This window comes from Callorhinus ursinus, unplaced genomic scaffold (genome assembly GCF_003265705.2).
Source record: "Callorhinus ursinus isolate GAN/ISIS: 27379988/994484 unplaced genomic scaffold, GSC_fseal_2.0 scaffold5, whole genome shotgun sequence".
Taxonomy (NCBI): Eukaryota; Metazoa; Chordata; class Mammalia; order Carnivora; family Otariidae; genus Callorhinus; species Callorhinus ursinus.
Genome location: NW_027397067.1, coordinates 21,448,242 through 21,475,876, shown reverse-complemented (window position 1 = coordinate 21,475,876; position 27,635 = coordinate 21,448,242). Strand labels below are relative to the sequence as shown.

At 43.5% G+C, this 27,635-nt stretch overlaps 1 long non-coding RNA gene across 1 annotated transcript; it reads right to left on the bottom strand.

Moving 5' to 3' along the window:
• Positions 1-1,419: 1,419 nt before the first annotated feature.
• LOC141372729 (uncharacterized) lies at positions 1,420-23,128 on the bottom strand. Its single transcript, XR_012378129.1, has 3 exons — positions 22,998-23,128; positions 20,107-20,179; positions 1,420-1,473 (listed from the first exon to the last, which is right to left on the bottom strand). It is a non-coding gene; the product is annotated as an uncharacterized lncRNA (long non-coding RNA).
• Positions 23,129-27,635: the final 4,507 nt, after the last annotated feature.

Here is a 27,635-nt window from a genome sequence, read left to right as displayed (position 1 = left end):
AAAATTCAAAAGAAAATAAGCAAGGCTTGGGGTGCCTGGGTGGCACAGCCAGTTGAGCAACTGGCTCTTGGTTTTGGCTCAGGTCCATGATCTCAGGGTTGTGGATCAAACCCCACCTCAGGCTCCGTGCTCAGTGTGGAGTCTGCTAAAGACTCTCTCTCCCTCTCCCTCTGCCTCTCCCCACCCTCCATGCACACATTCACTCGCTCTCTCTAATAAATAAATAAATCTTAAAAACAAAAACAAAAACAGAAAAGAAGCAAGGCTTGGTTCAACTTTATCTTCAACAAGAACTTACGTAAGTGCACTCAGTGAGTAGAAAGCCCTGGTTCACACCTAGAAGTAATTTTTCTGTTGATATTACGATAAGGTGGGACAATTCTGCCTCTGTGCAGAAACAATGGTACCGCGGAATAAGATGGAGATAGGGAGATAGCCATTTAGCAAAACGAGAAATACTCCACAGTGATTCTCATTGAAATTTATGGAGCCCATCTCTAAACACTGGCCATTATACAGACAGCTCAGGCTCATCTCCCGTATTCTTCTTTACGGAGCATCTTAATTTTGTATGGCCTGTGGGGTTTTTTTGCGGGGCGGGGGGGGGGGGAGTTAATGAACGCTGAAACAATAAAGAATTTCGAAAGCAAAGCCATCTTGTGGACTGTAGCTTCAGGTTTAAGTAATCACTGCTTTCCTTGTTTTACTGTATTTTGATGAGAGCCAACATTCTAATTACAGTCCAGCGTCTCTTGTTCAGCAGGCGGTGCCAATCCCACCCCATCATATATTGATGTGCAGTAAGTGCCCGTTAGGGGTTGCTGCAATCACCACCCTAATTTTCCGCTCACGCTCCATCCACATCAGCGCTCCCGTCTCCAGAGGTAAGAGCAGCTGTACTCTCTGTACTCATTAACCCAGCCGCCCTTGACATTTGTTCCTCTTCTTTTTTTTTTTTTTAATGTCGCAAATTCTCTACAAAAGGAAAGACTTTCAGCCTGGGATTTTTTTTCCCCCGCATTGATTATTTCAGCTGTTTTTCGGGATCTGCCTTGGCATCTAAAATAGTACTCTCACATTTCACACAATGAGGTCCAAAATTCCAAACAGAAGACCTGCACGAGACTGTGATTTGATGCATTAGGCTGGCCGGTGGCAGGCACTGAGGGGAATGTTGGTCCAGAGAGCTTCGCTCATTGATCTGAATTTGACTTTAAACGCATTTGAAATTTGTTTCTTCTTGATATTACCAATTGCCTTAAAACCTGAAGCGTTCAGTTATGTAGGATTTTTTTTTTTTTTACCCTTTGTGATCCTCATTTCTGAGTAGCTTAGTTTTGATGGGTTCCCACCCTGCTCTGACTGTCCTTTAGCTCTGCAAATGTCTCTTCGTGAGCGGATAGCTTATATTAATTACACTGTATCTTCATCATTCCTGTGTGCAGCAGGGCTCCAATGGCTAGCGTCTTGCATCTGAAATGAAAGAAATGGGGAAGAGATATTTGCATTTTTATATCCTCATATAGCAAAGGACTGGCCTCTCCTACCTCAGTCCCCCAAATACCTCCCACAGCTCATTATTTATCCTCCACAATCTTTTTTTTTTACATAAGGCACAATAATATTGCACTTTATTGATTCTAAAATGTACTCCTCCCATACTTTAGCATCTCTGGATAAAGAGTGGGGTTTTTCAATCAATAGCATGTCACAGTTACCAGCATTTTTCTTAGTGTAAAAACAATATAAGGACTGAAAAAACCTGATTAATCCTTTGTATGAAATTCAGTAAAAATTTGTAGTGTTTACTGAAGTCTCACCATGTCCCAGTTATTATTTTAAGTGCTCCCCCCCTTATTTTGATCCTCCACAGAAACCCTATGAATAGGGACCATTCTTAGCCCCATTTTACAGAAACTGAATCTTAGAAAGATGAAGGGACCTAGCAAGTGACAGAGCCAGGCTTTGAACGCAGGTCTATCTGATGGCATGCCTGTTCTTCCCTGTGTCCTACCACGCACCTTCTCCTCCAGCCAAGCCTGCCCTCAGAAGAGGATCATTTGATTTGATCTTCCTTCCAAGGAGTTTTGCAAAGATAAAGTTCTAAGTATAGAATATTAATCACGCAAAGTAAAATAGCTTAGGAAGTATTTTAATTTATTCAATAACACGAATCAACTTTTTTCTGGATTTAACCGGGATACAAAAATTCCTAGAACTCAGTCCCTACCTTCAAGGGCCCACAGTCTAGTGTGAGAGGCAGACATCCCAGGCAATAATATCAACCGTGGGGAAAGTTCTAGAGCAGGGACAAGTACCAGGGACGCCCAGTACAAGGACGCCTCCCAGCTCAGGGTGAAGAGGCTGTGAGGCAGTTTTGCAGGCACAGACCACCACCCCACCCCAGCCTACAGAAAATTCAATTGGAAAAGTGCAGTTGGGGGCGGCAGGGGTGCCGACACATTGCCCCCAGCCCTCCCCTCACTGGGCACTGTGTGCGGGCATTCCAGGCTCACTGTGCATGGGGCCCCAGGGCCGCCCCTCCAGCCAGAGGAGCCAAGGTTGGGCAAACATCCACAGCTTTTTCTCAGGGCCTTGGTTTCAGCTTTAACTGAATAAAGTTAAATATACTAATATATCCACTCTTGTGACTGCACGTGACTTTTTTTAAAGATTTTATTTATTTATTTGAGAAAGAGAGCACAAGTATTGGGGGAGGGCTGGGGAGAAGGACAGGGAGAAGGAGAAGCAGACTCCCTGCTGAGCAGGGAGCCCGATGCAGGACTCGATCCCGGGACCCTGGGATCATGACCTGAGCCGAAGGCAGACGCTTAACCGACTGAGCCACCCAGGTGCCCTGCAAGTGACTTTTTATGACCTATGACTGACTTTATAAGCTACAGGACCTGCCTAAGATCATCTCCAGTGGCAGGGAAAAAAAGCTCAGAGAGTGGGTTTGAAGGAACAATGAAACAGATAAAATTAAGTCGCTTTATGATTCCACCCGATCAAACCCAATTCATTGAATGAAAAGATTATGAGCAAAAATAGGGAGAGAAAAGAAAAGATGGCACATAGCGTCGTTGTTGTGGCTGGGCTGTCATTAAACAGCTACTGGGACTCGAGTTGCAAGCATTATGCCAAGCCCGGTACATGCGGGGAGGGACAACCCAGGCATGAGTCCCTCCCTCACCAGGCTTAGAGTGTCAAGACAAGTAACCACCTACAAAAATATCAGGAGAAATTATAATCACTAGAAAGGGAGAAGTCCCTGTGCTTCTAAAGAGAGGACACGGGAGAGAGAAGGAAAGGCCCCTCTGAGAAAACCAGGGCTGAGCTGAGAAGCCCAGGATGAGAACTAAGGCAGAGGGTGAGGGAGGCCCACCCAGGACACATGTGCCATCGGGTAGGGGAGGCAGGAAGGGCAGGGCCCCCAGGACATGGTGCCAGGCCTGGGGACTCCAGCTCCTGGGCTGCTTCCTTGGTGCCGAGGTATCTCCCTAATCTTTCCATGGAGAATCGTGGCCTGCAGGTTTGTTTACTGTGCCGGGTCTAGTGACTGAGTATATTCATCTTTTCTCCCCGCTCTGGTTTTCTCCACAAGTCTTTCTCCTGTGAAGATACTGGTGAGAGCAACATTGCCTGGGACACTCTCAGCAGTATTTGTAAATCTGATAGGTAATGTGCTTGCATATTTTCCAGTGCATATACTTAGTATTACTTTATCATTTTGTTCTTCCTCCCCATACTGTTGAGCACTGTTGAACGAGACCTTGTAGTTTAGTGAAAGAGGTAAGACACTGCATGACATGGTTCTATGGGAGTATCCAGAAGGAGCTTGCCTCTCAGCTGGGAGGCCAGGAAAGATGGCAACTGGCTTTTAGGGACAAGCATGGTTGATTTCACATTTGCAAGCTCTGATTTAAGTCAGAATAAAAAGCTACACGAAAGGAGCTAGAAGGGGTCTGCTCTCTGGCTCTCGAACAATTAGTTGAAAGGCTCCTAGTTTGAAAATAATTCACAGCCCCCTCATCTTTTAAGCCAATGCTACTCAAACTACAACCCAGAGACCAGTTCCTGTTCCATTCTGCACATTGTTTGTAACCAGTCTGCAATGAGATAAGTACAGAAACAAAGTGAGCATTTAGAACTTTTATGGCAATTCGGCAGAATTGTTTTGTGTCTGCTGAATTAAAAGAAAAAGAAAGAAGGAAGGAATTGAGCTTGGGTTTTGTATGTCTTTGGAGGTTTTTTTAAATTGAATTTTTCTATTTATTTTATTATTATTTGTACAAATATTGATCCACAATGGATTTAAGACAAAGCCGTCCTTCCACACAGGTGTTCTGAGACTCCTTGGTCAGAGTCACTCAGGGGGCCTCAAAGGCACTCCACTCAAAAGAACAGGCAGTTCGGCGTGCGTGGGGGGCTCAGTCGTGGGGCGTCTGCCTTCGGCTTGGGTCATGGTCCCAGGGTCCTGGGATCAAGCTCCACCTCGGGCTCCCTGCTCAGCGGGAAGCCTGCTTCCCCCTCTCCTCTCCCCCTGCTTGTGTTCCCTCTCTCACTGTGTATCTCTCTGTCAAATAAGTAAATAAAATCTCTAAAAAAATAAAAATAAAAGAACAGGCAGTTCAATAAGACAGTTCCCAGAAGACCCAGAAACACTAGTGACAAGTCAGGACCCACCCTGTAGACTTTCTCGTTCAAAACAGAGTTCTTGGCCAGATTGTTGGCAGCTTTCCTGATTTCTGCCAGCAGGAAGCACAGATAAGAAAGTTCCACTCCCTTTGAAAAATCAGATTTATCCAGAATGACGCTTAATTTCACATAAAACCCACAAAAAAGTGAGCTGGCCAAACAGAGGCAGAAGAGAGACTTGAGTGTTACCCGTAGTGTCTTCAGAGCGAGTGTCACTTATTTTTCTTCTGACTTTAAAGGAGATAGAAGAGTCTTGAGCTGGTATAGTCACAAAGCCTGTGGCAGAAATCCCTAAATGGCCACGACTGTATCATCAGTTAAATAAAATCAGGCATTATGGGTATGAAAGCAGCCCTTTAGGGTCACCACACTCCGCTATACAGTTGTTCCTGTAGTGACTAAGAGAGGTGAGGTCTGTTGTTAGACTGATTTTAGCCAGGGAGATGCCACAACATCCCCAATGGAGTGCTTGCAACGTGGGTCTCAGGATACGCTCATTGAGCCAGCCCTTCAGCAATCATGGACAATTGAAACTAATGTGACCTTAGCAAACATCGCCAGGTTCCCATTATTTGTATTCTTAGGTGTTCTCAGATGTCTTTAGTTGGTGTCTTTCATTACACTAAATTAGTTGGATTTTTACAGGCAGAAAAAATATCTTCCCATATCTTTTTAATTTTCCCACATGTCTATTACATTCTGTGCCCAGTAGGCTCTGAGTAAATGTTGACTAACCCATTAATAAAATGATGTAAATCAAACAGCAGGTTCTTTTTTTTTTTCCACTTTCAGTGCATTTATTTTCTTTGCTGGTGTACTGTTTTATTCAAAGCTCCACGAATTTGATTTAATTTTTTTAGAAATAAAAGAACGTAGAAAAAAACTTAGTTCATTTGGGTCCTGTGTACTCGGATATCATGCCTAACCGTAGAACTTGGCAACTACATATCAATACCTAATTAGCTCAGGCAAAATTCAAGCTACTTACCCATTGTGGAAGCTTTCAACTTAAGTTTTCTTGAAGGGAAATTAAGAAATAGAGACCTAAAGTGCTTTTCTCTTCTTTTCTGTTCCCTTTTCTTATCTCTTCTTGAATTTCCCAAAAATTATGCAGAAAGTCTCAGATGGAAACTGAATGTGCTCTTTCTTGTAGTAGTGAACTCAGCCACAACATCCTGTGAGCAAGGGCCTAGAGATGAGGGAGCCTGAAAGTCAGGAGGATGGCAACGCCAAGGAAGAGAGAGTCCAAGCCCAATCTATGAAAGCAAACCTCAGGCCATCACTGTAGACACAAGCTCCATTTGGGGGAGAATCAGCAGCACCTAGGGCATAGAAATTCTGTTCCATTCTTCCCTCGTCCTCACTTTGTCTCCTTCTCTCCTGCATTCACTCACCCCATCCCCATCTTTGCATAGATAAACCCACTTCCCTTCTCATAGAGAAAAGAGGGGAACTTGCTTGACTGGGGGGTTGGGAAGCCACTCACATTATGTTTTGAATGGAGAGTTCCATTTTCATTTGTTACCCCATTGCCTCTGTGACTTCCCTGCAAGTGGAGCCAACAATTCCTTTGAGAAAGACCCAAAACTCTTCAAATACAGTAAGTCTCAACCTCCCCAGATAAGATGGCATCTATGCTAACTAAACCCTTTGAGAATTACAAGCTATGTTTTAGACTCTCATTACAGGCTGTTGTAGAAAAGACCTATTTGGTGATGCCACTGTAAGGCCAACTGGTAACAATATTGTTCATATTCTAAATGAGCACAAACCGTAATAGAGAAGGTAAAGATAGGGAAGGAACTACAAAAAATATGATCAAATAAGTAGACATCCAAGTCTCCAAAATCTTGTCCTTTTTCAAATGACCTTATGAAAGCTGAAAATTGGGCAACAAGGGGAAATAAAAGAAAAAAAAGGGCTTTGCCTGTTCCTTCCTATTTCCTTTGTTTGGTTTTCTGAGAAATGTGTTTTGTAACATAATTTTGGCATATCTGCTATTGGCAGAAGCTTGTAGAATAATTCCTTCATTAGTGTGCAGAATTTGATTCAATGATTCATTTTGAAGTCAGAACTTCACTACCTGTAATGGAATCACATAGGCTATATTAGGATATTTCCTAGGTTATCAGAACAGGGATTATGGTTTGTTTGTTTTTTTTTAATCAAGAAACAGAACGGGAAGGAAGGACACAGAGAAAGAAAATTGGGGGAAAAAATTAAGAGCCAACTATGAAAGGGAACAAACCATTTAATTCCTGCTAAAGTGAAGCCCAGTTACTTGCACAGTGATGTGTTCCTCATTAGTCATTGTTTGTGAGGGTACAGAGGATGTCAAGGAGAGATATGTGATGCTTCCCTAAGTCTTTCATAAACTTCTCCATTCACCCCCCAGGAAAACCCCACACTCCTAGCTAGCTAACCATTTGCAGCAACAGAGGAGAATGAAGGCAATCCAACAACATAGAGGTAGGTCTAGATTGTACTGGAGGACATCTGTCTCCTTCCTTGGAAAAGGCTATAGCTCCCTAACATCTTAGAGACTTGTGCACCCACCTCATTCATAGTTTGGTATTTGAAAGCAGATCCAAAGTGGAGAGATTGTGACAAGATTCTAAACACATATTGTACTTGTTTCTGAATGGCAATACTAAGTATGGATGTAATCTTTTTGGGGAGATGGAGGCTTACTGGATTTGGAGAGTTTTTGCTCTTCCTTGAAGATCCTGTTGGGCTCCACTTGCTAGATTTGTAGTAGTAGTCACAGAGGGGATAGGGTAATGAGTAATATAGAACCCAATTCAAAGTCTGACCCCAACCAAAGATATGGACAACCAAGGTCCTACACACACACACACACACACACACACACACACACACTCACACGCACACGCACACACACACACACGCACACACACATACATACACACAATATTCCTTTCAGGCAAACTAGCCTTAACCTGGCCTTGAAGGGCCAGTGCCCATCAAACCACAAGACAGAGCTGAAGAAGCCTGAACTCCCTCTGGCACTCTCTGTGTCCAGAGGTGGGTTAGTATCCAATTTTGACCCACAGAGCCTAATATTTGTGCTTTCATTCAGATTAGAAAAGTGTCTTACCATTCATTCTTTCATTCAACCAACACTTGAGAATTGACCATGTCCCAGGCCTAGCTATGACTAAGGTGTGAATAAAACCAAGTCCCTGCTCTCATAGAGCTTAAATATCGGTATCTTTGTAAGTCATTTTAAATCATTCCATGGAGAAAGGGTAGAATATGAATACACTATCACAACCAAATCAAAGAAATAAAATATTTGATGAAGCCTGTGTGCATATTCTTGCTTCCTCTCTTTCCTGAGTCACGTGCGCCTCTGTCCTCTGTCTTTCCCACATAACCCAGGCTTAAAAGCCAATGTCTTCAGTATAAAGGAGTTTCATTCTCAGAGTATTTGTAAACTAAAGTGACCTTTGAGGCTAAAAGTCCTCTTCCCAAAGCAAACTTTTGTGCAAATGGGCTGAGCCAGAGGTGCCAGGGGTGACAAGAGGGAAAAGAAGCATGGAGCTTGGAGGAGGGGGAAAAATGGCTGCCATGTCTTGGATGACTCTTCCAACTGAAGGGCAGAATTCTCAACCCTGGGCTGGCTGGATGGGCAAGGAGCTGTAGTCCTCTGAGAGAAGGAAGAAAGGAAAGTCCTGGGAAGACTTAATGGAGAGGAAATTCATTGTTTGAAAGCCACTGATGCCTCTATTTTGTATTTTCTTCCTCAAGGAACTCAACCTTGGAGTTCATGCATGGTTCAGCAAAAACTTACTGATTGTCTCCTTTGCATCATGAACTACTCTAAGCACTAGGAATATACATCAGTGAACAAAATAGGCAAAAATTCCTGCTATCCTGGGGCTTACATTCTAGGAAGAGGACAGAAAATAAAAACAGCACAGAGCTTAGAAGGGTAGAGAAATGGCCTCGATAAGTGGTAGTCTATCGGCAAGTGATAAGTACTGTATGTAATATAATATATACTGCATATATATTATATATAAATATAAAAAGGGGCCAGGGAAAAAGAAAGTTATGTGGGGTGTGCAGTATTAAAGTTATGATCAGTCAAGTGGAACTAGGTTAGAAATCGTGAAAATAATTTTAAAACACCCAATGGCTTGGAAGGTAAGTATTATGATTTTAAATAATTCAAGGGTCCAATAAGAAATGTGGTGGAAACAAGAAAATATTTTGAAGTGTTTCATGCACTGGGCGTTCCCAGCCCCATTTTGACACCCACCCACCCCGCCCCCTGCTCTCTTAACACTGCAGTGGTCTAGGGTTCTTCCAGGCAGATGTTGCCTATTCAGGTGGGGCACCTTTCAGTGTCATCAGGCTGCAGGCACCTCTGTTCTGCTTCCCACCCTTGGCCCCTGCCCTGTGCCCAGCACACCCCATTTTCTTCCCACCCGGCTCTGTCCTGCACCCAGGGCACCCTCTTCCCTTCCCACCCTTGGCCCCGCTCAGCACCCAGCACTCCTCTCCCCACCCACCCATCCCCTCCCCCTGTATTTTTCCACCCCATATGTCCAAGTTCCATCTCATCCCTGAAAACAGCCTCCTCTTGGCCAGACCTTGGACCCAGAGTTGCATGTACCTACAGCACAGTCTACATCTGAGACTACAGACTTAATGCAGAGACTCATCTATTCCCTGTATGTGAAGGCCAGAAACACACTCTGGATGGGCAAACCTTTGGCTAAAGGGACTCTGCAAAATAGGGATGGGTATAGCCAAAAGCGGGTCAGAGTGAGGCCCATGGAAGGGCTCCTCTTGTCTCCGCCACCACCACCACCACCGCCACCACCGCCACCGCCGCCATCACCGCCACCACCACCACCATCATCACCACCATCATCATCACCACCACCACCACCATCACCGCCACCACCACCATCACCACCACCACCACCACCATCATCACCACCATCATCATCACCACCACCACCACCATCACTGCCACCACCATCATCACCGCCACCACCACCATCACTGCCACCACCACCATCACCGCCACCACCACCATCACCGCCACCACCACCACCACCACCACCATCACCGCCACCACTACCACCACCACCATCACCACCACCATCACCACCATCATCACCACCACCACCATCAAGAAATACAGCATCTGTAACTGTGCATAGGCAGTCTTTGATTATTTCCCTATCCCTGAAGTAGTACTCTTTAAACCACAAAAACCAAATACCTATCCTGTACCACACCATACTTTTGTAGTTTTTTGCCTTTGAACAAATATTATTAATGACATACTCTTGAACTGGTTTATTTTGGCTTTATTTAATTGATCCCATAACCTAATTAATTATGGAATATGCTTTGTCACCTATTGCCTCCTAAACCAAGGTACTTTTTCCACTGTAAACAAGTAAAAAAGAAATAAACAATTGCTAACACTAAGAAATAATCCCCAGTCCACTTTCAATGTGTGTGAAGCAAGTAGTGCTTGAGGGTTACCAAAAGACCTACCAAACCAAGTAGCAGTTAACCAGAGGCTCACCGCATTTGAAAAAGAATGTATATGGAATGAAAAGGAAAAGGCCCCCACTTACTCTCCAGTCCCATTCCCATTCCCATGAGCAACAACTGTCCAGCATTTCGTATCCTTCCCAGAAGTTTTCTCTGCTTATACAGACACATTCATACTCTATGCAGCTTCCCTTTTTCATAGGTGAGGGGAGCACCAAAACTTGGAGTGTATTCATCTGTAATTTGCTTTTTTTCCCTTAATAATACATCATGGGCATCCTTTCAGGTGAATATATAGAGAGAGCAATCATATTTTTCTTACTAGATGCCTAGTATTAATGGATGTCTCCATTTATGATCACTGAAATCATTTCTAGTATTTGTATTTCTACAAATAGTACTGCAATGTGTGTATACGTGTATATGTGTATATATTCATATGTCTTTATGAATTTGTAGAAGAGAGTCCAAGAAATGGAACTGCTATAGTTCATATAGTATACAACTATCTTCCCAAAGTGCTGTGATCTTTTATGTAACCATCAATAGCATGCCTTTTCTCCCCACCTATATCAGTTAGACATACATCATATGCATCTTCTGAATTTTTGCCAATCCGATAGGTAAAAAAACCTTATCTCTTACTAATTTGCATTTCTTCAATTCTTCAATTATTAGTTCAATTAATATACATTTATATGTCCCTTGTAATTCATTCCTTAGCGAAATGCATGTGTAAATCCCTTGCTCATTTTTATTGTCTTTTTTTCTTTTCTTATTGATTTGTAGGAGCTCATTTATTTTGGGGTTATTAATCTTTGTCCAGAATATTTGTTATAAATATTGTCTCCCACTTGTTACTGATACTTGCACTTGTTTTTAATGCTTTTTTTGCTGGAGAAAGGTTTTTAATTTTTGACTCAGATCTGTCCATTATTTCTGTGTGGTTTCTGGGTCTCATGTCTTACTTAGGAAGTTCTGTCTTACCTCTTGAATATATTCTCTTTTTTTTCTTTTCAATGTATACTTATTTGTTTTTTTTTTTAAGATTTTATTTATTTATTTGACAGAGAGAGACACAGCGAGAGCAGGAACACAAGCAGGGGGAGTGGGAGAGGGAGAAGCAGGCTTCCCGCTGAGCAGGGAGCCCGATGTGGGACTCGATCCCAGGACCCTGGGATCATGACCTGAGCTGAAGGCAGATGCTTAACAACTGAGCCACCCAGGCGCCCTATACTTATTTGTTTTTTAAAAAATTTTACAAATATACAAATTCATACTCAAATAATTCAAATAACACAGATGAATAAACAGTAAAAGTTGTTTTCTTTTTTTTTAAGATTTTTTTTTTTTATTAGAGAGAGAGAGTACAAGCAGGGGGAGTGGCAGGTTGAGGGAGAGGGAGAAGCAGGCTCCCCGCTCAGCAGGGAGCCCAATGTGGGACTCCATCCCAGGACCCTGGAATCATGACCTGGGCCGAAGGCAGACGCCCAACCGACTGAGCCACCCTGGCACCCCAAAAGTTGTTTTCACTCTTGGGGCGCCTGGGTGGCTCAGTTGGTTAAGCATCTGACTCTTGGTTCTAGCTCAGGTCATGATCTGAGGGTGGTGAGATAGAGCCCCCCATCGTGCTCCACACTCAGTGGGGAGTCTGCTCAAGATTCTCTTCCTCTGCCCCTTCCCCACGCTCTCTCTCTCAAGTAAAATAACTAAACCTTTTTAATTTTTTAATTTTTATTTTTTAAAGATTTTACTTATTTATTTGACAGAGAGAGACACAGTGAGAGAGGAAACACAAGCAGGGGGAGTAGAAGAGGGAGAAGCAGGCCTCCTACAGAGCAGGGAGCCTGATGCGGAGCTCGATCCCAGGACCCCGGGATCATGACCCAAGCCGAAGGCAGATGCTTCACGACTGAGCCACCCAGCCACGCTAACTAAACCTTTTTTATTTTTGTTTTTATTTTTTTTAAGATTTTATTTATTTATTTGACAGAGAGAGGGAGAGAGACAGTGAGAGAGGGAACACAAGCAGGGGGAGTGGGGGAGGGAGAAGCAGGCTCCCTGCCAAGCAAGGAGCCCGATGTGGCGCTCGATCCCAGGACCCTGGGATCATGACCTGAGCCAAAGGCAGACGCTTAATGACTGAGCCACCCAGGCACCCCTAAACCTTTTTTAAAAAGTCGTTTTCACTCTACTCTTCCACTCTCAGTTATTTCCCTGAAGGTCACCACCATTGACTTGGAAGACATCTTTGCCTTGTCACATTGATTCCTATTTCATCTCATTTCGAAATGGGCTCAAGACTGTTTCCAAGGATTAGCATTATAAAGCAGAAAACGTCCAGATTCCTAAGATAAAAATAAACCACATGCTCATGAACACACAATTTCTGATTCAGAGATCAGAGAACATTGTCTTACTGGGAAGAGCCGGTAAACAATGAACGAAATCCTCTTGATCACACTCAGTGGTTTCATTCAGCTTTTCTTACAACAGCCTTCAAGGTCCATGGCTTCATGCCATTTGATCAATTTAAGATAGGCCAGTATCAAGCCCTACAGGTTAGCACCTCTCTGATAGAGAAAATTGTGGATGAAAGGATTTACGACACAATCTTACTTTCTTGAAGACAGTGATCAGAGAAGGGAGCAAAAGTAAAAGCGCTGCAATCTTTGCTTTTCACAAAAAGTGAGCCAATGTCTGTCTTTATTGTAATTTTGATAATGAGACGAACTTGTGAGAACAATTATGAATTGCTGTAACCATTAAAGCCAGGTGGATCTAGGGAGGACACAGTGCAATGGGCTAGAAGCATCAATGAGGAGGAAGGAGGACCCCTCCTGGCTCAGTGGTATCAGGCAGGGGTGTAGGGCGTTGGGAAGAGAACAGGGAAGTTGTGTCCTCAGGGGAGATCCATATTTTGTCCAGAGCAAGAAGCTAAGAACATAAGAGTATAAGGGGGTATAAGCTAAGAGTATGGGGGGGGGGGGTTGGTAATGCCCACGGGCTCATGTAAGGGTTTCAGGGTTTAGGGAGGGATGGGAGACATGGACAGAATGAAGAAGGTGTGATACCTGTGTGGAGATTAGGGGGCCAGGAGAGGAGGAGTGACCTGGGTGTCTGGGGCTTCCTAGAGTGATTGAACAGAGCTAAAGGCATAATGAGATGAGTCCTCATAGACTCAAAAGAGAGACTGGTGGGGAGGCTGCCAGTGGTTTTTTATTAGTAGTTAAATTATCTCGTTTAGTCTGTTAGTTTTCTTCATGTGCTTTAGAATTTTGTTTGAGGCCTTTGTTTTACCTTCTTTGGTTTTGTTGTGAGGTGTGCGTGTGTTGGGGGGCTGAAAAGTTTGCTTTGTTATTTCTTTCCAAGCTCGCTCCCCGCCGGCCCTTTCGGCCCTTTCTCGTTGTTGCCTGCGTCAAGGCTCCTACGGCGGGCTAGTTTAGCACCTGGTGTTTTCCGGATCCCCGTTCAAAAGAGATGAAGGGAAGGTGAAGTGGCACCAGGCAGCTTGGAGTTGGTTCTGTCCTTGCTGCTCTGTGCCGCGTCCTGCCAGTGTGAATGGGCACCTTCATTCCGCTGCACCCCCATGAGCGGACCCTGGCACTTTTAGACTTCTTTCACACTTGGGGAAGCCCGTCTCTGCCCCAGGGTCATCCTCCCGGCCAGGAGGGCGAAAGCCACAAGGCAGACTGGGAAATGTAGTGCTAGCGCTACCATACTCCTTATGCGGACTGGGACCAATTTCAGCAGGATCAAAGATGTAAAGGTAAAAAGAGAATCTAATTTTTTATTTTTATTATTTTTTAAAGATTTTATTTACTTATTTGACAGAGAGAGACACAGCAAGAGAGGGAACACAAGCAGGGGGCGTGGGAGAGGGAGAAGCGGGCTTCCCGCGGAACAGGGAGCCCAATGCAGGGAGCCCAATGCGGGGCTCGATTCCGGGACCCTGGGATCATGACCTGAGCCAAAGGCAGACGCTTAACGACTGAGCCACCCAGGCGCCCTGAGAATCTAATTTTTTAAAAAGTAATTAAGAGTTGGGGAAGGTTTTTAGAGGAAGATTGTTTTGTAAATCAAAAGATAAATGGTTGGGGCGCCTGGGTGGGTGGCTCAGTCAGTTAAGTGTCTGACTCTTGGTTTGGGCTCAGATCATGATCTCAGGGTTGTGAGATCCAGCCCAGTGTCAGGCTTAGTGCTGGGCATGGAGCCTGCTTAAGATTCTCTCTCTTCCACTTCCTCTGCCCCTTCACCCTTCTAAGAAAAAAAAAAAAAAAAAGGTAAATGATCAAATAGTGAATTAAGAGCTCTTACAAATCAATTTTTGAGATATAATTGATACATAACATAATATTAGTTTCAGGCATACAACATAATGATTCAGTATTTGTGTATGTTGCAAAATGACCACAAAAAGTCTAGTTAACATCCATCACCACACATAGTTACAAATGTATTTTTCTTGTGATGAGAACTTTAAAGATCTACTCAGCGACTTTCAAATACACAATACAGTATTATTATCATAGTCAGCATGCTGTACATGATCTCCCCAGGACTTATTTATGGTTTATAACTAAAAGTTTGTACCTCTCGACCCCCTTCACCCAATTCACCCACCCCCTCCTCCTATTCTCTGTATCTGAGTTTGGTTGGGTTTTTTGCTTTCTTAGATTTCATATATATAAGTGAGATCATATAGTATTTACCCTTGTCTGTCTGACTTACTTCACTTAGCGTAATGCCCTCACATGAGAAAATGGCAAGATTTCCTTCTTTTTTAAGGCGGAATAATATTTTGTTGTACATCTATGCCACATTTTCTTTATCCACTCATCCGTCAATAGACACTTTGCTTGCTTCCATATCTTGGCTGTTGTAAAGCTTCAATGAACATGAGGGATGCAGATAATATCTTTTCAAGTTAGTTTTTTCATTTTCTTACAAATCAATTTTTAAATAACCAACACCCAATCGAAAAATCAACAAATACAGACAGTTCACAGGAAAAAAACCCACAAATTTATATTTTTAATACATAAAGAATCTAAGAAAACTCACTATGAAAGAAAAGCAAATTAAAGCTCTACTAAATACTATTTTTACTTGTCTCTCCCAAGCTATCAGCTACTTTATCTTTGCATGGTGCCGACCTGTCACCAAAGCAGATGGGTCAAAGAAATGCTTAACGTATTTTGGGTGTGTTTCATAGCCCTCTGCATTTAAACATGATGTTCCTTCCTCATAGAATGTTCTTTGACCCTTTGTCATATAGATTTACATCTAACCCCAACTCATCCGTCAAAACTCAGCTCATCTCACCTTCTCTAAGAAGCCTTCCTTAGTTTACCATCATGACCAGCCTAGGCCTATTAATCTCTCTTCTGGCTTTCTGTGTAATTTTTTTTTTTAATTTGATCATATCCTTGTCTCGTTGATTTCAATCATTGATTTACTTGTTCCTTTTCCCAACTACTCTGCGCCAAGTCTAATTTGATTTTGCGTTCCCAAGGCCTAGCTCATTGGAAGCACTCAAAGATTCTTTGTTGGACGTATGAATGAAGAACTTGTTACTTCGCTGGGAGATTATACGTAGCTGGTTTAGCGATGCTAGATTATGTGCTAAGCACTCTCCACTGGGAGGCAGTGTTGTGCAGTGAAAAGCTCTTAGCTTTGCATGCCAGGAAACCAGGGTTCCCACAACAGTTCTGCCCCCTTCTACCTGCCTGTCCCTGGGCGGTGCACGATCCTAAGTTGCCGGCAAGATGGGAAGAATGAGCAGAAGACCATATTCCTTACAGAATTATTGTGCAGATCATAGATAATTTAGGTGGATCATTTAGGTCAAGTATCCAGCATATTGTAGATGCCTTTATCATAAGCCAGCTCTTGATTACTTGCTTATCTAATAATAAGCATAATTGCAGGGGAAGGCCTGGATCAAAGAAGTGTTCCTCACAGTCATGCTGCAAATGGTCCTCGCTCTCGAAGTTAGCAGCCCACCTCTCACCTCTGTCAGAGGACTCAGGCTTGGAAGCCCAGGGTTCAGAGGTTTTCGGGGCTCCACGGGACTAGGAGTTCCACTGGGGCTTACGCAAGTCAAGGGCTTGAGGGACGATTATTGCCAGGCCCTGGTTCAGCTGCATGTGCATTAAATAGATTTTTGTGCACTGGCCTGGGAAACAAGCCACCATCTATAATTCTGTTTCTATGGGGAAAGGCTTTCTGTGTTCCAAACAACCAACTTACTAATGAACTCCTGGAACACAACCTATTTGTCGACGGGGACCGGCTGACTGGGTTTACATGGCTGAGCCAGCCGCCCGAGCGACTGCACAGTGTTGATCTAATTATAATGAATTCTCTACGGTGACTAATCTAGCTGTGGTCTCCACAATTGAAGAGGAATTTTGAAAAATTGGAGAGTGTTCTACAAAGAACCACAAAGATGATTAAAGGACTGAAGGAAAATAATCTAGTCTGGTCTCTATAGTTTTAAGAGGACTGTAGAAACTACTCATGTAATAATCACTCTCAAATGAAGAAAGTATTTGATTCTGTACTGTGTCAAGTGCATTTATCGTTTGCTAATTGACAATGAATTAATTCGTAGAGAAGGGAACCAATGTTTGTTGAGCACCCATATGGGGGTATCAGACACTTAGCAGGCCTTTTATATACATTATTTAAACTTATCCTCAGCACCACCCTGTCAGAGAGACCTCACTATGTCTATTTCACAGATGAGGAAACTGATTTTCAGTGAGATTCATTTGTGGAAAATCTAATAGCTAATAATGCAGAACACAGATTCAAATCAGGTCAGATTAATTTCAAAGCCCCACTAACCAATTTTCTACACTGCAGCCAGAGTGACCTTTCTGAAGTATAAACTTGATGATGTCCTTCTCCTGCATCAAACCACTCTACGGCCCCACTCTGCTCCTGGGATGAAACTCAAGCTTCTTAACACGGCCCATGGGACCCTGAGTGTCATGCCTCCTGCACCCCACCCATTCCCCTCAGCCCCAGGGCTGTGTCCAAATATCTTCCCATTTGTTTATTCCTCCCTCTGATTCCAGCCTCCTAGCCTTCACACATGCAGTTCCCTCTGCTTTTCTGCTTTTCCTTTTCTGTTGATCAGCTTTCTTCTCTTCGCCTGTGGATCTCAACTTGTACATGCCTTCCTTTGGAAGCCTTCCCTGTGCTTCCAAGTACAGACTAATCAGTTCTCCGTGGACTCCCCGTGTATCACATTTCCCATTACCACAGCATTATCACACTGCATTGTAACTGTGTGTCGATTTAGCCTTAAAGATGCACCCCCCCGCCATACACATACACACCCCTCAATAATTAACTGTTAAACAAATGTTGAATGATCATATCACAAGTTATTTTTGCAAACAATAGTCAAAGTATTGATATCTACAAAACATTTACCTTTTTTTTTTTAAAGAAAAAAAAAAAAGAGGATTTGCAGTTATCCTGATCATAATATGGTTCTCCCTTGTTTTCCGGTGTGTTTTCTTGAGAGGAAGGAAAGAAATACAGCTGCCAGTAGGATGCTGGGTGCTGCATAAAATGCTCGCCTGCCCATGGGAGTGTGTCCCCGGTGCACATCATCCATCATCTGGGTCATGGCAGAAAAGAGATTGAGACCCTTCCAACCTCTGCTGGCTTCAGGAAGGACCCACTGAATCCATTACATTTGAAAGAACATTGATCTTTGTAACTTCCTCCAGGGAGAGATCTCCAACCCTATCTGGTGTCAGACAACCAACCCCTGGGGTAGGGAAATTCTTCCTTTTGTTTAACTTTAATAAGCCCGTTTCTGTTTCTGTGTGTGCTCTTGGAAAGAGAGTAAAAGCAGCCATCCCCTTCCATGCAGTGGTTCCTCTGAAGTTCACATCCATTGCTGGTGCTTCTTAAGTCATCTCGAAGCGTTTCCTCTCTAAGCGGGATCATCCCAGGTCCTCTAGCCCTTCTTTGCTGGTCACTGAATGACGATTTGGCTTTTGCTGTGAAACTCTCTCCACATTCTCTCAATCCCATTGAGCTGTGGAGACTAGAGCCAGCCCAAGCTCTCTGTTACAACCCAGATCAGTGCAGAGTCGTGTAGCAATTACCTCATGATACAGACATGCTTTTCATTTGCCACAGTTCTCTGCTTGCATTTTTTTTAATCATCAGAACTGCAGGGTTGTGACAATTCCTCCCGGTCAACTGGCTATCCACTAAAGCTATACTTTCAATTTTCCAGCCAACTGCTTTTGAGTGGCTGGCACCTTGCCTTTGACTATGTTCACTTTTCAGCTCCAAGTGCATAACCCTGAATTTTTCTCTGCTGATCTCCATCCAGCCTGTGTCCCATTATTCCAGTTGACCAGCATTGCCTTCTCTGACTATTCTAGCCTGCAGAAATCTTTTCCTTTTGTGGCACCTCAGGGTTTGTGTTATCAGCCGCCTACTTCCTGTGCGCATTTCCTATAGATCAGTGCATTTGTCAGATTAAGCTAAATTATGCTGCTGTAAACCGATCACCCCTAAATCTCAGTGGCTTAAAACCGTCGTTTTGGCTTCTCTTTTCTTATTTGCGCTACACTGTCTACACTGATCAGCAGAGGGGCTCTGATCATCATGGTCATTCCATGGTCCAGGTTGGCAGAAGTTCTATCATCTCGGGACTCTACCACCTCAGTGTGAGGCTTCGGGGTTTGCTGAGGTGGGGGGCACAAAGCATGGAAGATGGAAAGTTTCGCACGTTTCTTCCATCTAGATGTGATACATGTTGCTTACGCTAACATCTCTTCAGTTAAAGCAAATCACATGATTGTGACTAATTCCAAGGGGATATATGTTCTGAAGGAGAAAAGAACTGAAGAGAAATCTTGGTATTCATTAATAAGGTCTCCCACAACCCATGAGATTCTAATTTTCCTAAACACGGTGATCTTGTCTTTTATTTCTGTATTGTCCATAAATTCTTGTAAGAAGACTTGTAGATTCTGGGCCTATTTTTCTCCCACTGAGCATCTCTTACAAAAACAGAAGGATTTTTCTATTCCGTGATCCAGATTATATAGGAAGATGTTAGGTCAAAGACCAGATTCCACAAAAAGCTGCTAGCAGCTTTTTAAGACTGAGCCACATAATATACACCTTTTCTCTACTGATGAGGGTGCTTTACAAGACAGGATTATTAGGAAACCGGTGGCATGAACTTGTGAGAGACCTCTCTCTCTCAATCTACCAGATCCACTGCTCAGCCAGATACACCATTGTAACTGATCGCAGGTCACAAATACAAGAGGAAGAGCAGACCATCCCCAGTGTTTTAAAATCTAAAAAAGACAAAGGGATCTGGGGGAGGAGGTGAGCGCCACAGAAGATACAGGACAGCGGATTGTAAACCGGAGCCTCACTCAGCCTCTGGGGAACTCTGTGACCTTGGGAAAGCCATCCCGCTCCAGTGGATCTGGGCTCCAGCTCTTGGAATGGAGGGGACCTGACCTGTGCTTCTCAGGTCTGGCTGCTTATCAGAATGCCCTGAGGAGTTGTTTTTTTTTTTTTTAAAGATTGTATCTATTTATTTGACAGAGAGAGAGAGTACAAGCAGGGGGAGCAGCAGACTCCCCACTGAGCGGTGACCCTGACGTGGGTCTTGCTCCCAGGACCCTGGAATCATGACCTGAGCGGAAGGCAGACACTTAACCGACTGAGCCACCCAGGCTTCCCCCTGAGGAGGTTTTTAAAAACAGATCCTTAGGCCTCACCTAGGCCTTGTAAATCATCTAGCTGCAGGAGCTAGAATCTATCATCTGTAATGATATCTGTAAATGTGGACTACTCCACAACTCCAACCTTGCCTTTCTCTCAAACTTCTCTCGCTTCAGTGCCATCCATTCTTCCAGGACTCTGTGTCTTCAGTTCAAACCTGAGAAGCACAAAACCGGATTCATCATTTGATTCAGGCCCTAAACCACTCTGTAAATATCCAGATTTCCCGTAGATGAACGGTACAACCATCCATCCAATTAATGAAGCCAGAGAAAACTGGATTCATTTTAAATTCCTCCCTCTCCCCACCCGGTTAATCCTTCAGTCCGGAACATCTCTCTCCTTTATGCCCAGAGTCACTGCCCTAAGCTCAGGCCTTCATCCTCTGCCCAGATTACTACACTAGTCTCTTTCTACATTTCCCTGACTTGGATCTCGCCCATTCCTCCTCTTCCCCCCCATCCAGATCCCTTGATTTCAGAGTGATCATTCTAACATAAAGAATCTGCTAAAACGTCTTCGATGATTTTCCCACTGCCACTAGTTTAAACTCTAAATTCCCCTGGATGGCATTCAAGCTCCTTCAAGATGTTCTCCCGCCGTTTCAGGGCCATTGGCAGTGGCTTCCCTGCTCACAGTATACCCTGCAGCAATATCAGCTACCAGTGGTCCCTGAACTTGGTTCCCTCCAATGGAAACCCTCTTCCTACACCTGCTTTCCGGATATGACCTGCCCACTGCCAGGTTTGGGACGACTTCAGTCTCCTCCCAGAAACCTGACCAACTGCTCCTATGCATCCACTGTACTCTGCTCACACCCCCCTGCTGCCAGAATGGAGGCTACTAAGGGCCTGGGACACTGCCTGACACAAAACCACGAATATGTGACGATATATGAATGACCCTGTCGGCTCTAAACATCCTGTAAATCTATGTATGCTTCAGTGCAAAAGATGAAGTATAAGATCAAATTCCATGATGAAATTAACACCTGGGCAACGATATGCAGCAAGGTGGATATGAACAGAGGTCTGAGCAGAAGAGGAAGAAGTAGGGAGTGGGAGGCCCAGAGCAAGGAAAGAAAGACTGACAAAGTCATGGGTGTGCAGCACAGAAAAATCAGATCCTTTTTTTAAAAAAAGATTGTGTGTATTTATTTGACAGAGAGAGACATAGCAAGAGAGGGAACACAAGCAGGGGGAGTGGGAGAGGAAAAAGCCGGCTTCCCGCCGAGCAGGGAGCACGATGTGGGCCTGGATCCCAGGACCCTGGGATCATGACCTGAGCCAAAGGCAGGCGCTTAACGACTGAGCCACCCAGGCGTCCCAATGGCCTGAGTTCTTAAAGCAAATTATTTTCACTTCCAGCTGCTTTTCTCTGACCCTCTCCTCAAGTATTGACATGTGCTAAGCCTAAAGAAAAGCAGAAGCTATCCTTAGAAAAACTAAAAAATGCACAACTCCCAAAGTCAAGAAATTTTCCCATTGGCTCTTCCCTGGAGGAAAGTTTCATTGACAGGCTCCTTAATGCTCCTGGAATGACCAGGACTCAAATATGTGACTTCCGTGGCCCAAGCCATCATCACCGTAAAAAATGTCCCTCTTTTAATACGCTTCTTGTTTAAACAAACCTTAGAGGACTGTTTGGTGCCAGATTCTTAGAACTGTCCGTACAATGAATTTTTTTTCTTGAATGTTTATGCTGCCCAGCCTGTAGAATTCAACTTAACAAAGAACGTTTAGTGTAAGGTAGCCATGTGGATGAATAGTTTTTTTGTGTGCTTGCTAAAAATGGGGGCTCAAAAGAACAAATCGAAAACCCATTAGGAATAATTCTGTTTTACCCAGTGATAGGCAGAAATCATGCAGGGAAAGGGAGGAAATGATAAAAGACCTTATTCTAAAGAGGCAACAGAGTCAAATGTAGTCAAAGAACTGGGAAACCAAAACCAGACCAGCCAACAGCTCAGCTGTAGGAATGAGACACCACAACCAACTCTCTGTCTCTCCTTCCGTGTCTCCGTCTCTCTCTGACACACGCACACACACACTTCACACATGGAATTCACTGAGAACTGTCTCAGAGCAGAGAACCTCTTGGCTTGATACTTAAACTCTGTGATAATTACTGGTATGAAATTCTTAGGCAGCAAAGAGCAGTAAGCGGTGTTACTATGATCCGCCGTGTAATAAAAGTTTCGCTTTAAAAAGCAGCAGGTAAGATGCAAAGATGTGCTATGTGGTCCTTTTAGGCAATCTCTCCTTTTGGACACCCACCCACGCACACACCACCACTTTTGCTCCATACCCACCACAGCGTATCCACAACAATGAAGAAGAAACCCCAAATCCAAATAACAAGCTCATGGAGATTCTTTGTGCAGATCAGTCTCAGTCTGCAGCCTCTGCTAGGGGTAGGAAACTGGATTGGGGAAGGAAACTGGATTGGGGAAGGAAACTGGATTGGGGAAGGAAACTGGATTGGGTCAGGTCAACAGGAGGGAAAATCTCCTTTGACCTCGACCTTTTCCACTGTCATTGCTCACAGACGCGCAGGACTTTGGATGAGGCATGGGCTCCTGTCCCGGGTGTGGTCCCAGCCACAGTAGACTATGTGGACTCAGCAGTGGTCGATGTCCCTCCTATTCCCTCACTTTACTATGAACTTGCAACTTTTTCCAAGGTTGTTTATTCCAAAATATAAGCTCTTTGGAAAAGGTTCACTTTGTGAACTTCAGGTAAGCCAATGACAGCGGAATAGGATCTGACTTGTCTAAAGTGCCTCCTCCTAAGGAGAGGCCCATGTGCTACCAGCCGATGCCTCTTCCCAACAGAGCTGTCCTTTGTCATCTGCACTGTCACCCCGATCTTCTCTCTGTCACTCAGCCTCACACCCACCGTGGTAATCTGTTCTGGCTGCCATAACAAAATACCATAGACTAGGGGTCCTATAAAACACAGATATTGATTTCTCACAGTTCTGGAGGCTGGGAAGTCCAAGATCAAAGTACTGGCAAGGGACCTTCCAAGGTACCTTCTGAGGCCTCCCCTCTTGGCTTGCACGTGGGTGTCTTCTCCCTGTGTGCTCACACAACCTCTTCTCTGTACTCACGTTGGATGGGTGTTGGCTGGAGGTGGAGGGAAAGAGAATGAGAAAAAGAAAGTGAAAACTCTCTAGTGTTTCCTTCTCCTTTTATAAGGACACTAATCAGGGCCTGAACCTTAGGACCTTAATTACTTCCATAAAGGCCCTGTCTCCAAATACTGTCATCTTAGGGGTTGGAACTTCAAAATATGAATTGAAGAAGACACCATTCAGTTTATAGCATCACCTTGGCTTCCTCCCTCCCACCTAACTTCCTACTTACCTTTGGCTCTAGCAACTAAGTGGCAGTAACAGGAGGAGATGTGACAGGAAAAGAACTAGGAAAATTATCTCTGCTGTCTCTACAGCAGAGAAAAGAATGTAGAGACAGGAAATGGATTAACTGAAGAGAACGGTACCACCAATTTTGCAGACTTAAAGCCCAAGACTGGAGCTTTAATTTTAGACCCCTCTGGTATCAGGATATCGCTGAGTGACAAACACCTCCCAATTTTAATATTTGAAACAACATTCGTTTCTTACCACTCACATATCTAGAGGCTAGCTGGATTTTGCCTGAAACAGGCTGGGCTCATTGGGCCACTCCTTCTAGGTTGCAACTGCCAGGCTGCTTCTTGGAGCAGATCTAGGGAGTAGAACTGTTCTACATTGTCTCTCATCTTTCTCAGACGTGTAAGCCAGTGTGGGTAGGTTCCTTTTATGGTGGTGGCTGAGGCTCAAAAGCAAAGCAGAAACACACAATGTCTCTTAAATCCTAGACTTGGAATGGCACACTGACATTTCTGTTTATGTCGTTGGCTAAAGCAGGCCACATAGTCAAGCCCAAAGTCAACAGTGTGGATGCAGGAAGGGGTGAAAGATTCAGTATACCACAGCTTCCTCTTCTTTACTTCCCAGAGCTGACACTTTACATGGGCTTCTATTATCACCTACATCTCCTGAATAGGTCTGCTTCTTACCCTGTCCTCCATCACCACCCTAGTCTGAGCTGTCATGTTCTTCCTAGACTCCACAACAGCCTCCTACCTGGCCTCTGCTTAACCAATCTTGGACCTAACCCCAAAATCATTTTTTTCAAATTCACCAATCTACTCATGTCACTTCTTATGACTCCGCTTGGTTCTGAGGATAAAGACAAAAATTTCTTATATCAGCTAGTGTCTGATGTAATCTGACAGCCATCAACTTTCCCACCTCACCTCAGAACCCACTTCCTCTCACTCTCCGTGTTTCAGCTCAGTGCCTTTTTTCTAGCCCTTCGTAAGTGCCCGGCTTTCTGCCATTTCAGGATCTCTAGAATGCTGTTTCTGTGCCTAGAACTGTAGCCTCTACCCCTGCCCTGTTAATTCTGATGTATCCTTCGGATCTCTACTTGAACATCCCTTCTTCAAGAAAGCTTTCCTCGATGGCTTCGGCCACATCAGGTTATTGTTGTTGTTGTTGTTGTTTTAAAGATTTTATTTATTTATCTGAGAGAGAGAGTGAGATAGAGCGAGCCTGAGAGGGGGGAGGGTCCGAGGAGCAGCAGACTCCCCGCTGAGCAGGGAGCCCGACGTGGGACTCAATCCCGGGACTCCAGGATCATGACCTGAGCCGAAGGCAGTCGCTTAACCAACTGAGCCACCCAGGTGTCCCAGGTTATTGTTTTAGAAAGCCTCATATCATCATGCACCTTTACTTCATGTCACTTTTTGCATTTTGTCATGATGTGCTTATTTGTGAGATCATTTAATTAATGTCTCATCTCCCCAACCCCCAGGGGTAAACTCCATAAAAGTAGGCACCATTTCTATTTTTGGTAATTATTATATCTCAGTGCCTGGCATGGTGCCTAGTACATGTCAAGAACCCAAGGCATTGGGCGCCTGGGTGGCTCAGATGGTTAAGCGTCTGCCTTCGGCTCAGGTCATGATCCCAGGGTCCTGGGATCGAGTCCCGCATCGGGCTCCCTGCTCCTTGGGAGCCGGCTTCTCCCTCTGCTTCTCTCTCTCTCTCTCCCTCTGTCTCTCATGAATAAATAAATAAAATCTTTAAAAAAAAAAAAAAAAAAGAACTCAAGGCATTTATGTTAAATGAATGAACAAACTTGTCCAAACAATCAAAGAAACAAAACTATTTTCAGGGTGCCTGGGTGGCTCAGTCTGTTAAGCATCCGACTCTTGATTTTGGCTCAGGTCATGATCTCAGCGTCATGAGATCGAGCCCGGTGTTGGGCTCTGCACTGGGTGTGGAGTCTGCTTAAGATTTTCTCTCTCCCTCTGCCCCTGCCTGCCTTCCCCCCTCTCAAAAATGAAACAAAACAAAAACAAACCTAACTCTTTTCATTTTCTTTCTCAAGAACCTGAGGACACTCATATTTTTTATTAAGATTTAACACACAGTTCAGAGAAAAACGTAATCCAGGACAAATTACAATTTCACAAAACATTCAAGAAATTTTTAGCCATAGACTCTTTCTCTCTGTATCCCTTTCTATATTTAATCCAGGTTTAGTCTGACAGAAAAAAGTATCCCAAGATCTAGGGACCCTTTACTATGTTTCACTTCATGGGTCTGCCTATGACTGCTGAGCAGACCTACTGTAGAACATGAATTTCTCTAAAAAAACAAACAAACCATGATTGATTACATGCTAAAGTAAGACAGTATATTCATATTTTTTGTTGAAAATTATCTTTACTATTCTCAATTCCAATCAACAATTCTGTATTATTAGCGTGATGGTAGATTGCTGCATCAACAGCCTCAATTAGTGGTCTCCTTTTAACAATATTCTTTGCAGTGTGAATTTGCAGTTCACCAAGAGATGGAGTCTATTATTCCACCCCTTGAATCTGGGCTGGTCTTCTTACTTTGGCTAATAGAATGCAATGGAAATGACATTGAGGCAATTATGATGAATGCATGCCTCAAGAAATCTTGCATTGCTTCTGTTCTTGGACTTCTGCTATTCCATAAAATGAGCCCAGGTTAACCTACTGGAGGATGAGAGGCTATGTGGAGCAATGTCAAGTTGTCACAGCCAGGGCAGTTCTAGATCAGCCCGCTGCCAGGCTCCAAGCAGAGATAAGCCAAGATTGCCTCAGATCACAGAACTCTGTTCAGGCAACTTAGAGATTCCCAAGTTAGATAAGTGCCTCTTGTTTAAATTTGGCATGGTTTTTACATGGCAATAACTAACTGAGACAGTGTTTAAAGCAATGTAACTAGGCTTCTAAAAGAAATTACTACTACCTCATACCTTTTGCTCCTGCCCCCAAATCATAGACCATTCAGAAAGACCTATCTGGGTTTAAAATCTCCTCTAAAGCATTTATTAACCAGATGGCTTTGGGTAAGTTAATTAAATAGTTCTAAGCTTCACATCCCTTACTTATAAAATAGAGTTAATAATATTGTGGCAGAGAAGAGATCTCTTCTGTTCCTTTCTCCACATTTCAGATCCCCAAATTTTTAGCTGGGCACATAGCTCCTCTCTAGGTGTGTTTATGTGACTAAGTTCTGGCCATGAGCTCTAAGCGAAATATCATGTGGTAGAAATCTTCCTAAGGAAGCTGGTACATTTCCTTTGCCCCCTTTTCCTTCATCCTTTCTCTCTCTGATGGCATCATAACCACTAGCCAATGATAAGGGAGAAAGCTCTAGTCCCAGAGGACTTCGTAAAGCAGAACTGTGAAACCAACCCTTCATTGCCTACCTCTGGATTTTTATGCAAGAGAAATAAAATTCTCCCTTGTTTAAGGCATTGCCATTTTAGGGGGCACCTGGCTGGCTCAGTCAGTGGAGGGTGCAACTCTTGATCAATCTCAGGGTTGTGGGTTTGAGCCCCATGTTGGGTATAGAGATTACTTAAAAATAAATTAAAAAGAAAAAGACATTTGTTATTTTAGGTTTCTGTTACTCACAATTGAACCTAATTCTGGCTAATATAAAGAGCCTTCTTGGTGGTTTGTTGTGAGTGAGGTAATAATATAAGTGCCTGGCATCATGCCTAGTATGCAGTAAGTAACAATAAATAAGTAGCTCTTATTTTTTTATTGGTAGTAATAGTAGAGGTAATACCAACATACCTCCCTGGCTAACACTGAGATAAAACTGGCAATATCACTGAAGTCAGCTAGAGCTATGGCTGTAGTCACAACATTTACATAGTAGTAAAGATCCATGACATGTGTTTGTTGATAATTTTATCTTAAAGAGTTTCCTACTTAACTCATTCGTCACTAAAATAACAGTTTTATCTTAATGAAATTTAGGAAACAGATGTATATGAACAATGATAGTGCAGCACTCACTTTGTCAAAATTTTAACTCATTAATGTAGTAAGCCCCAAAAAGATGGCAAAACAGAAAACTGTTTTGAGCAAGTTCTATATAGTTCTCTTTCCCTCATAAACATTTCAAAAGTCTATTAAAATGCAGTCTTCATATGTACTTGAAAAGCAATATTATATATAAAATATTACATTTACTAAAATAATATAGCTTATTATTAAATTATACCTCAG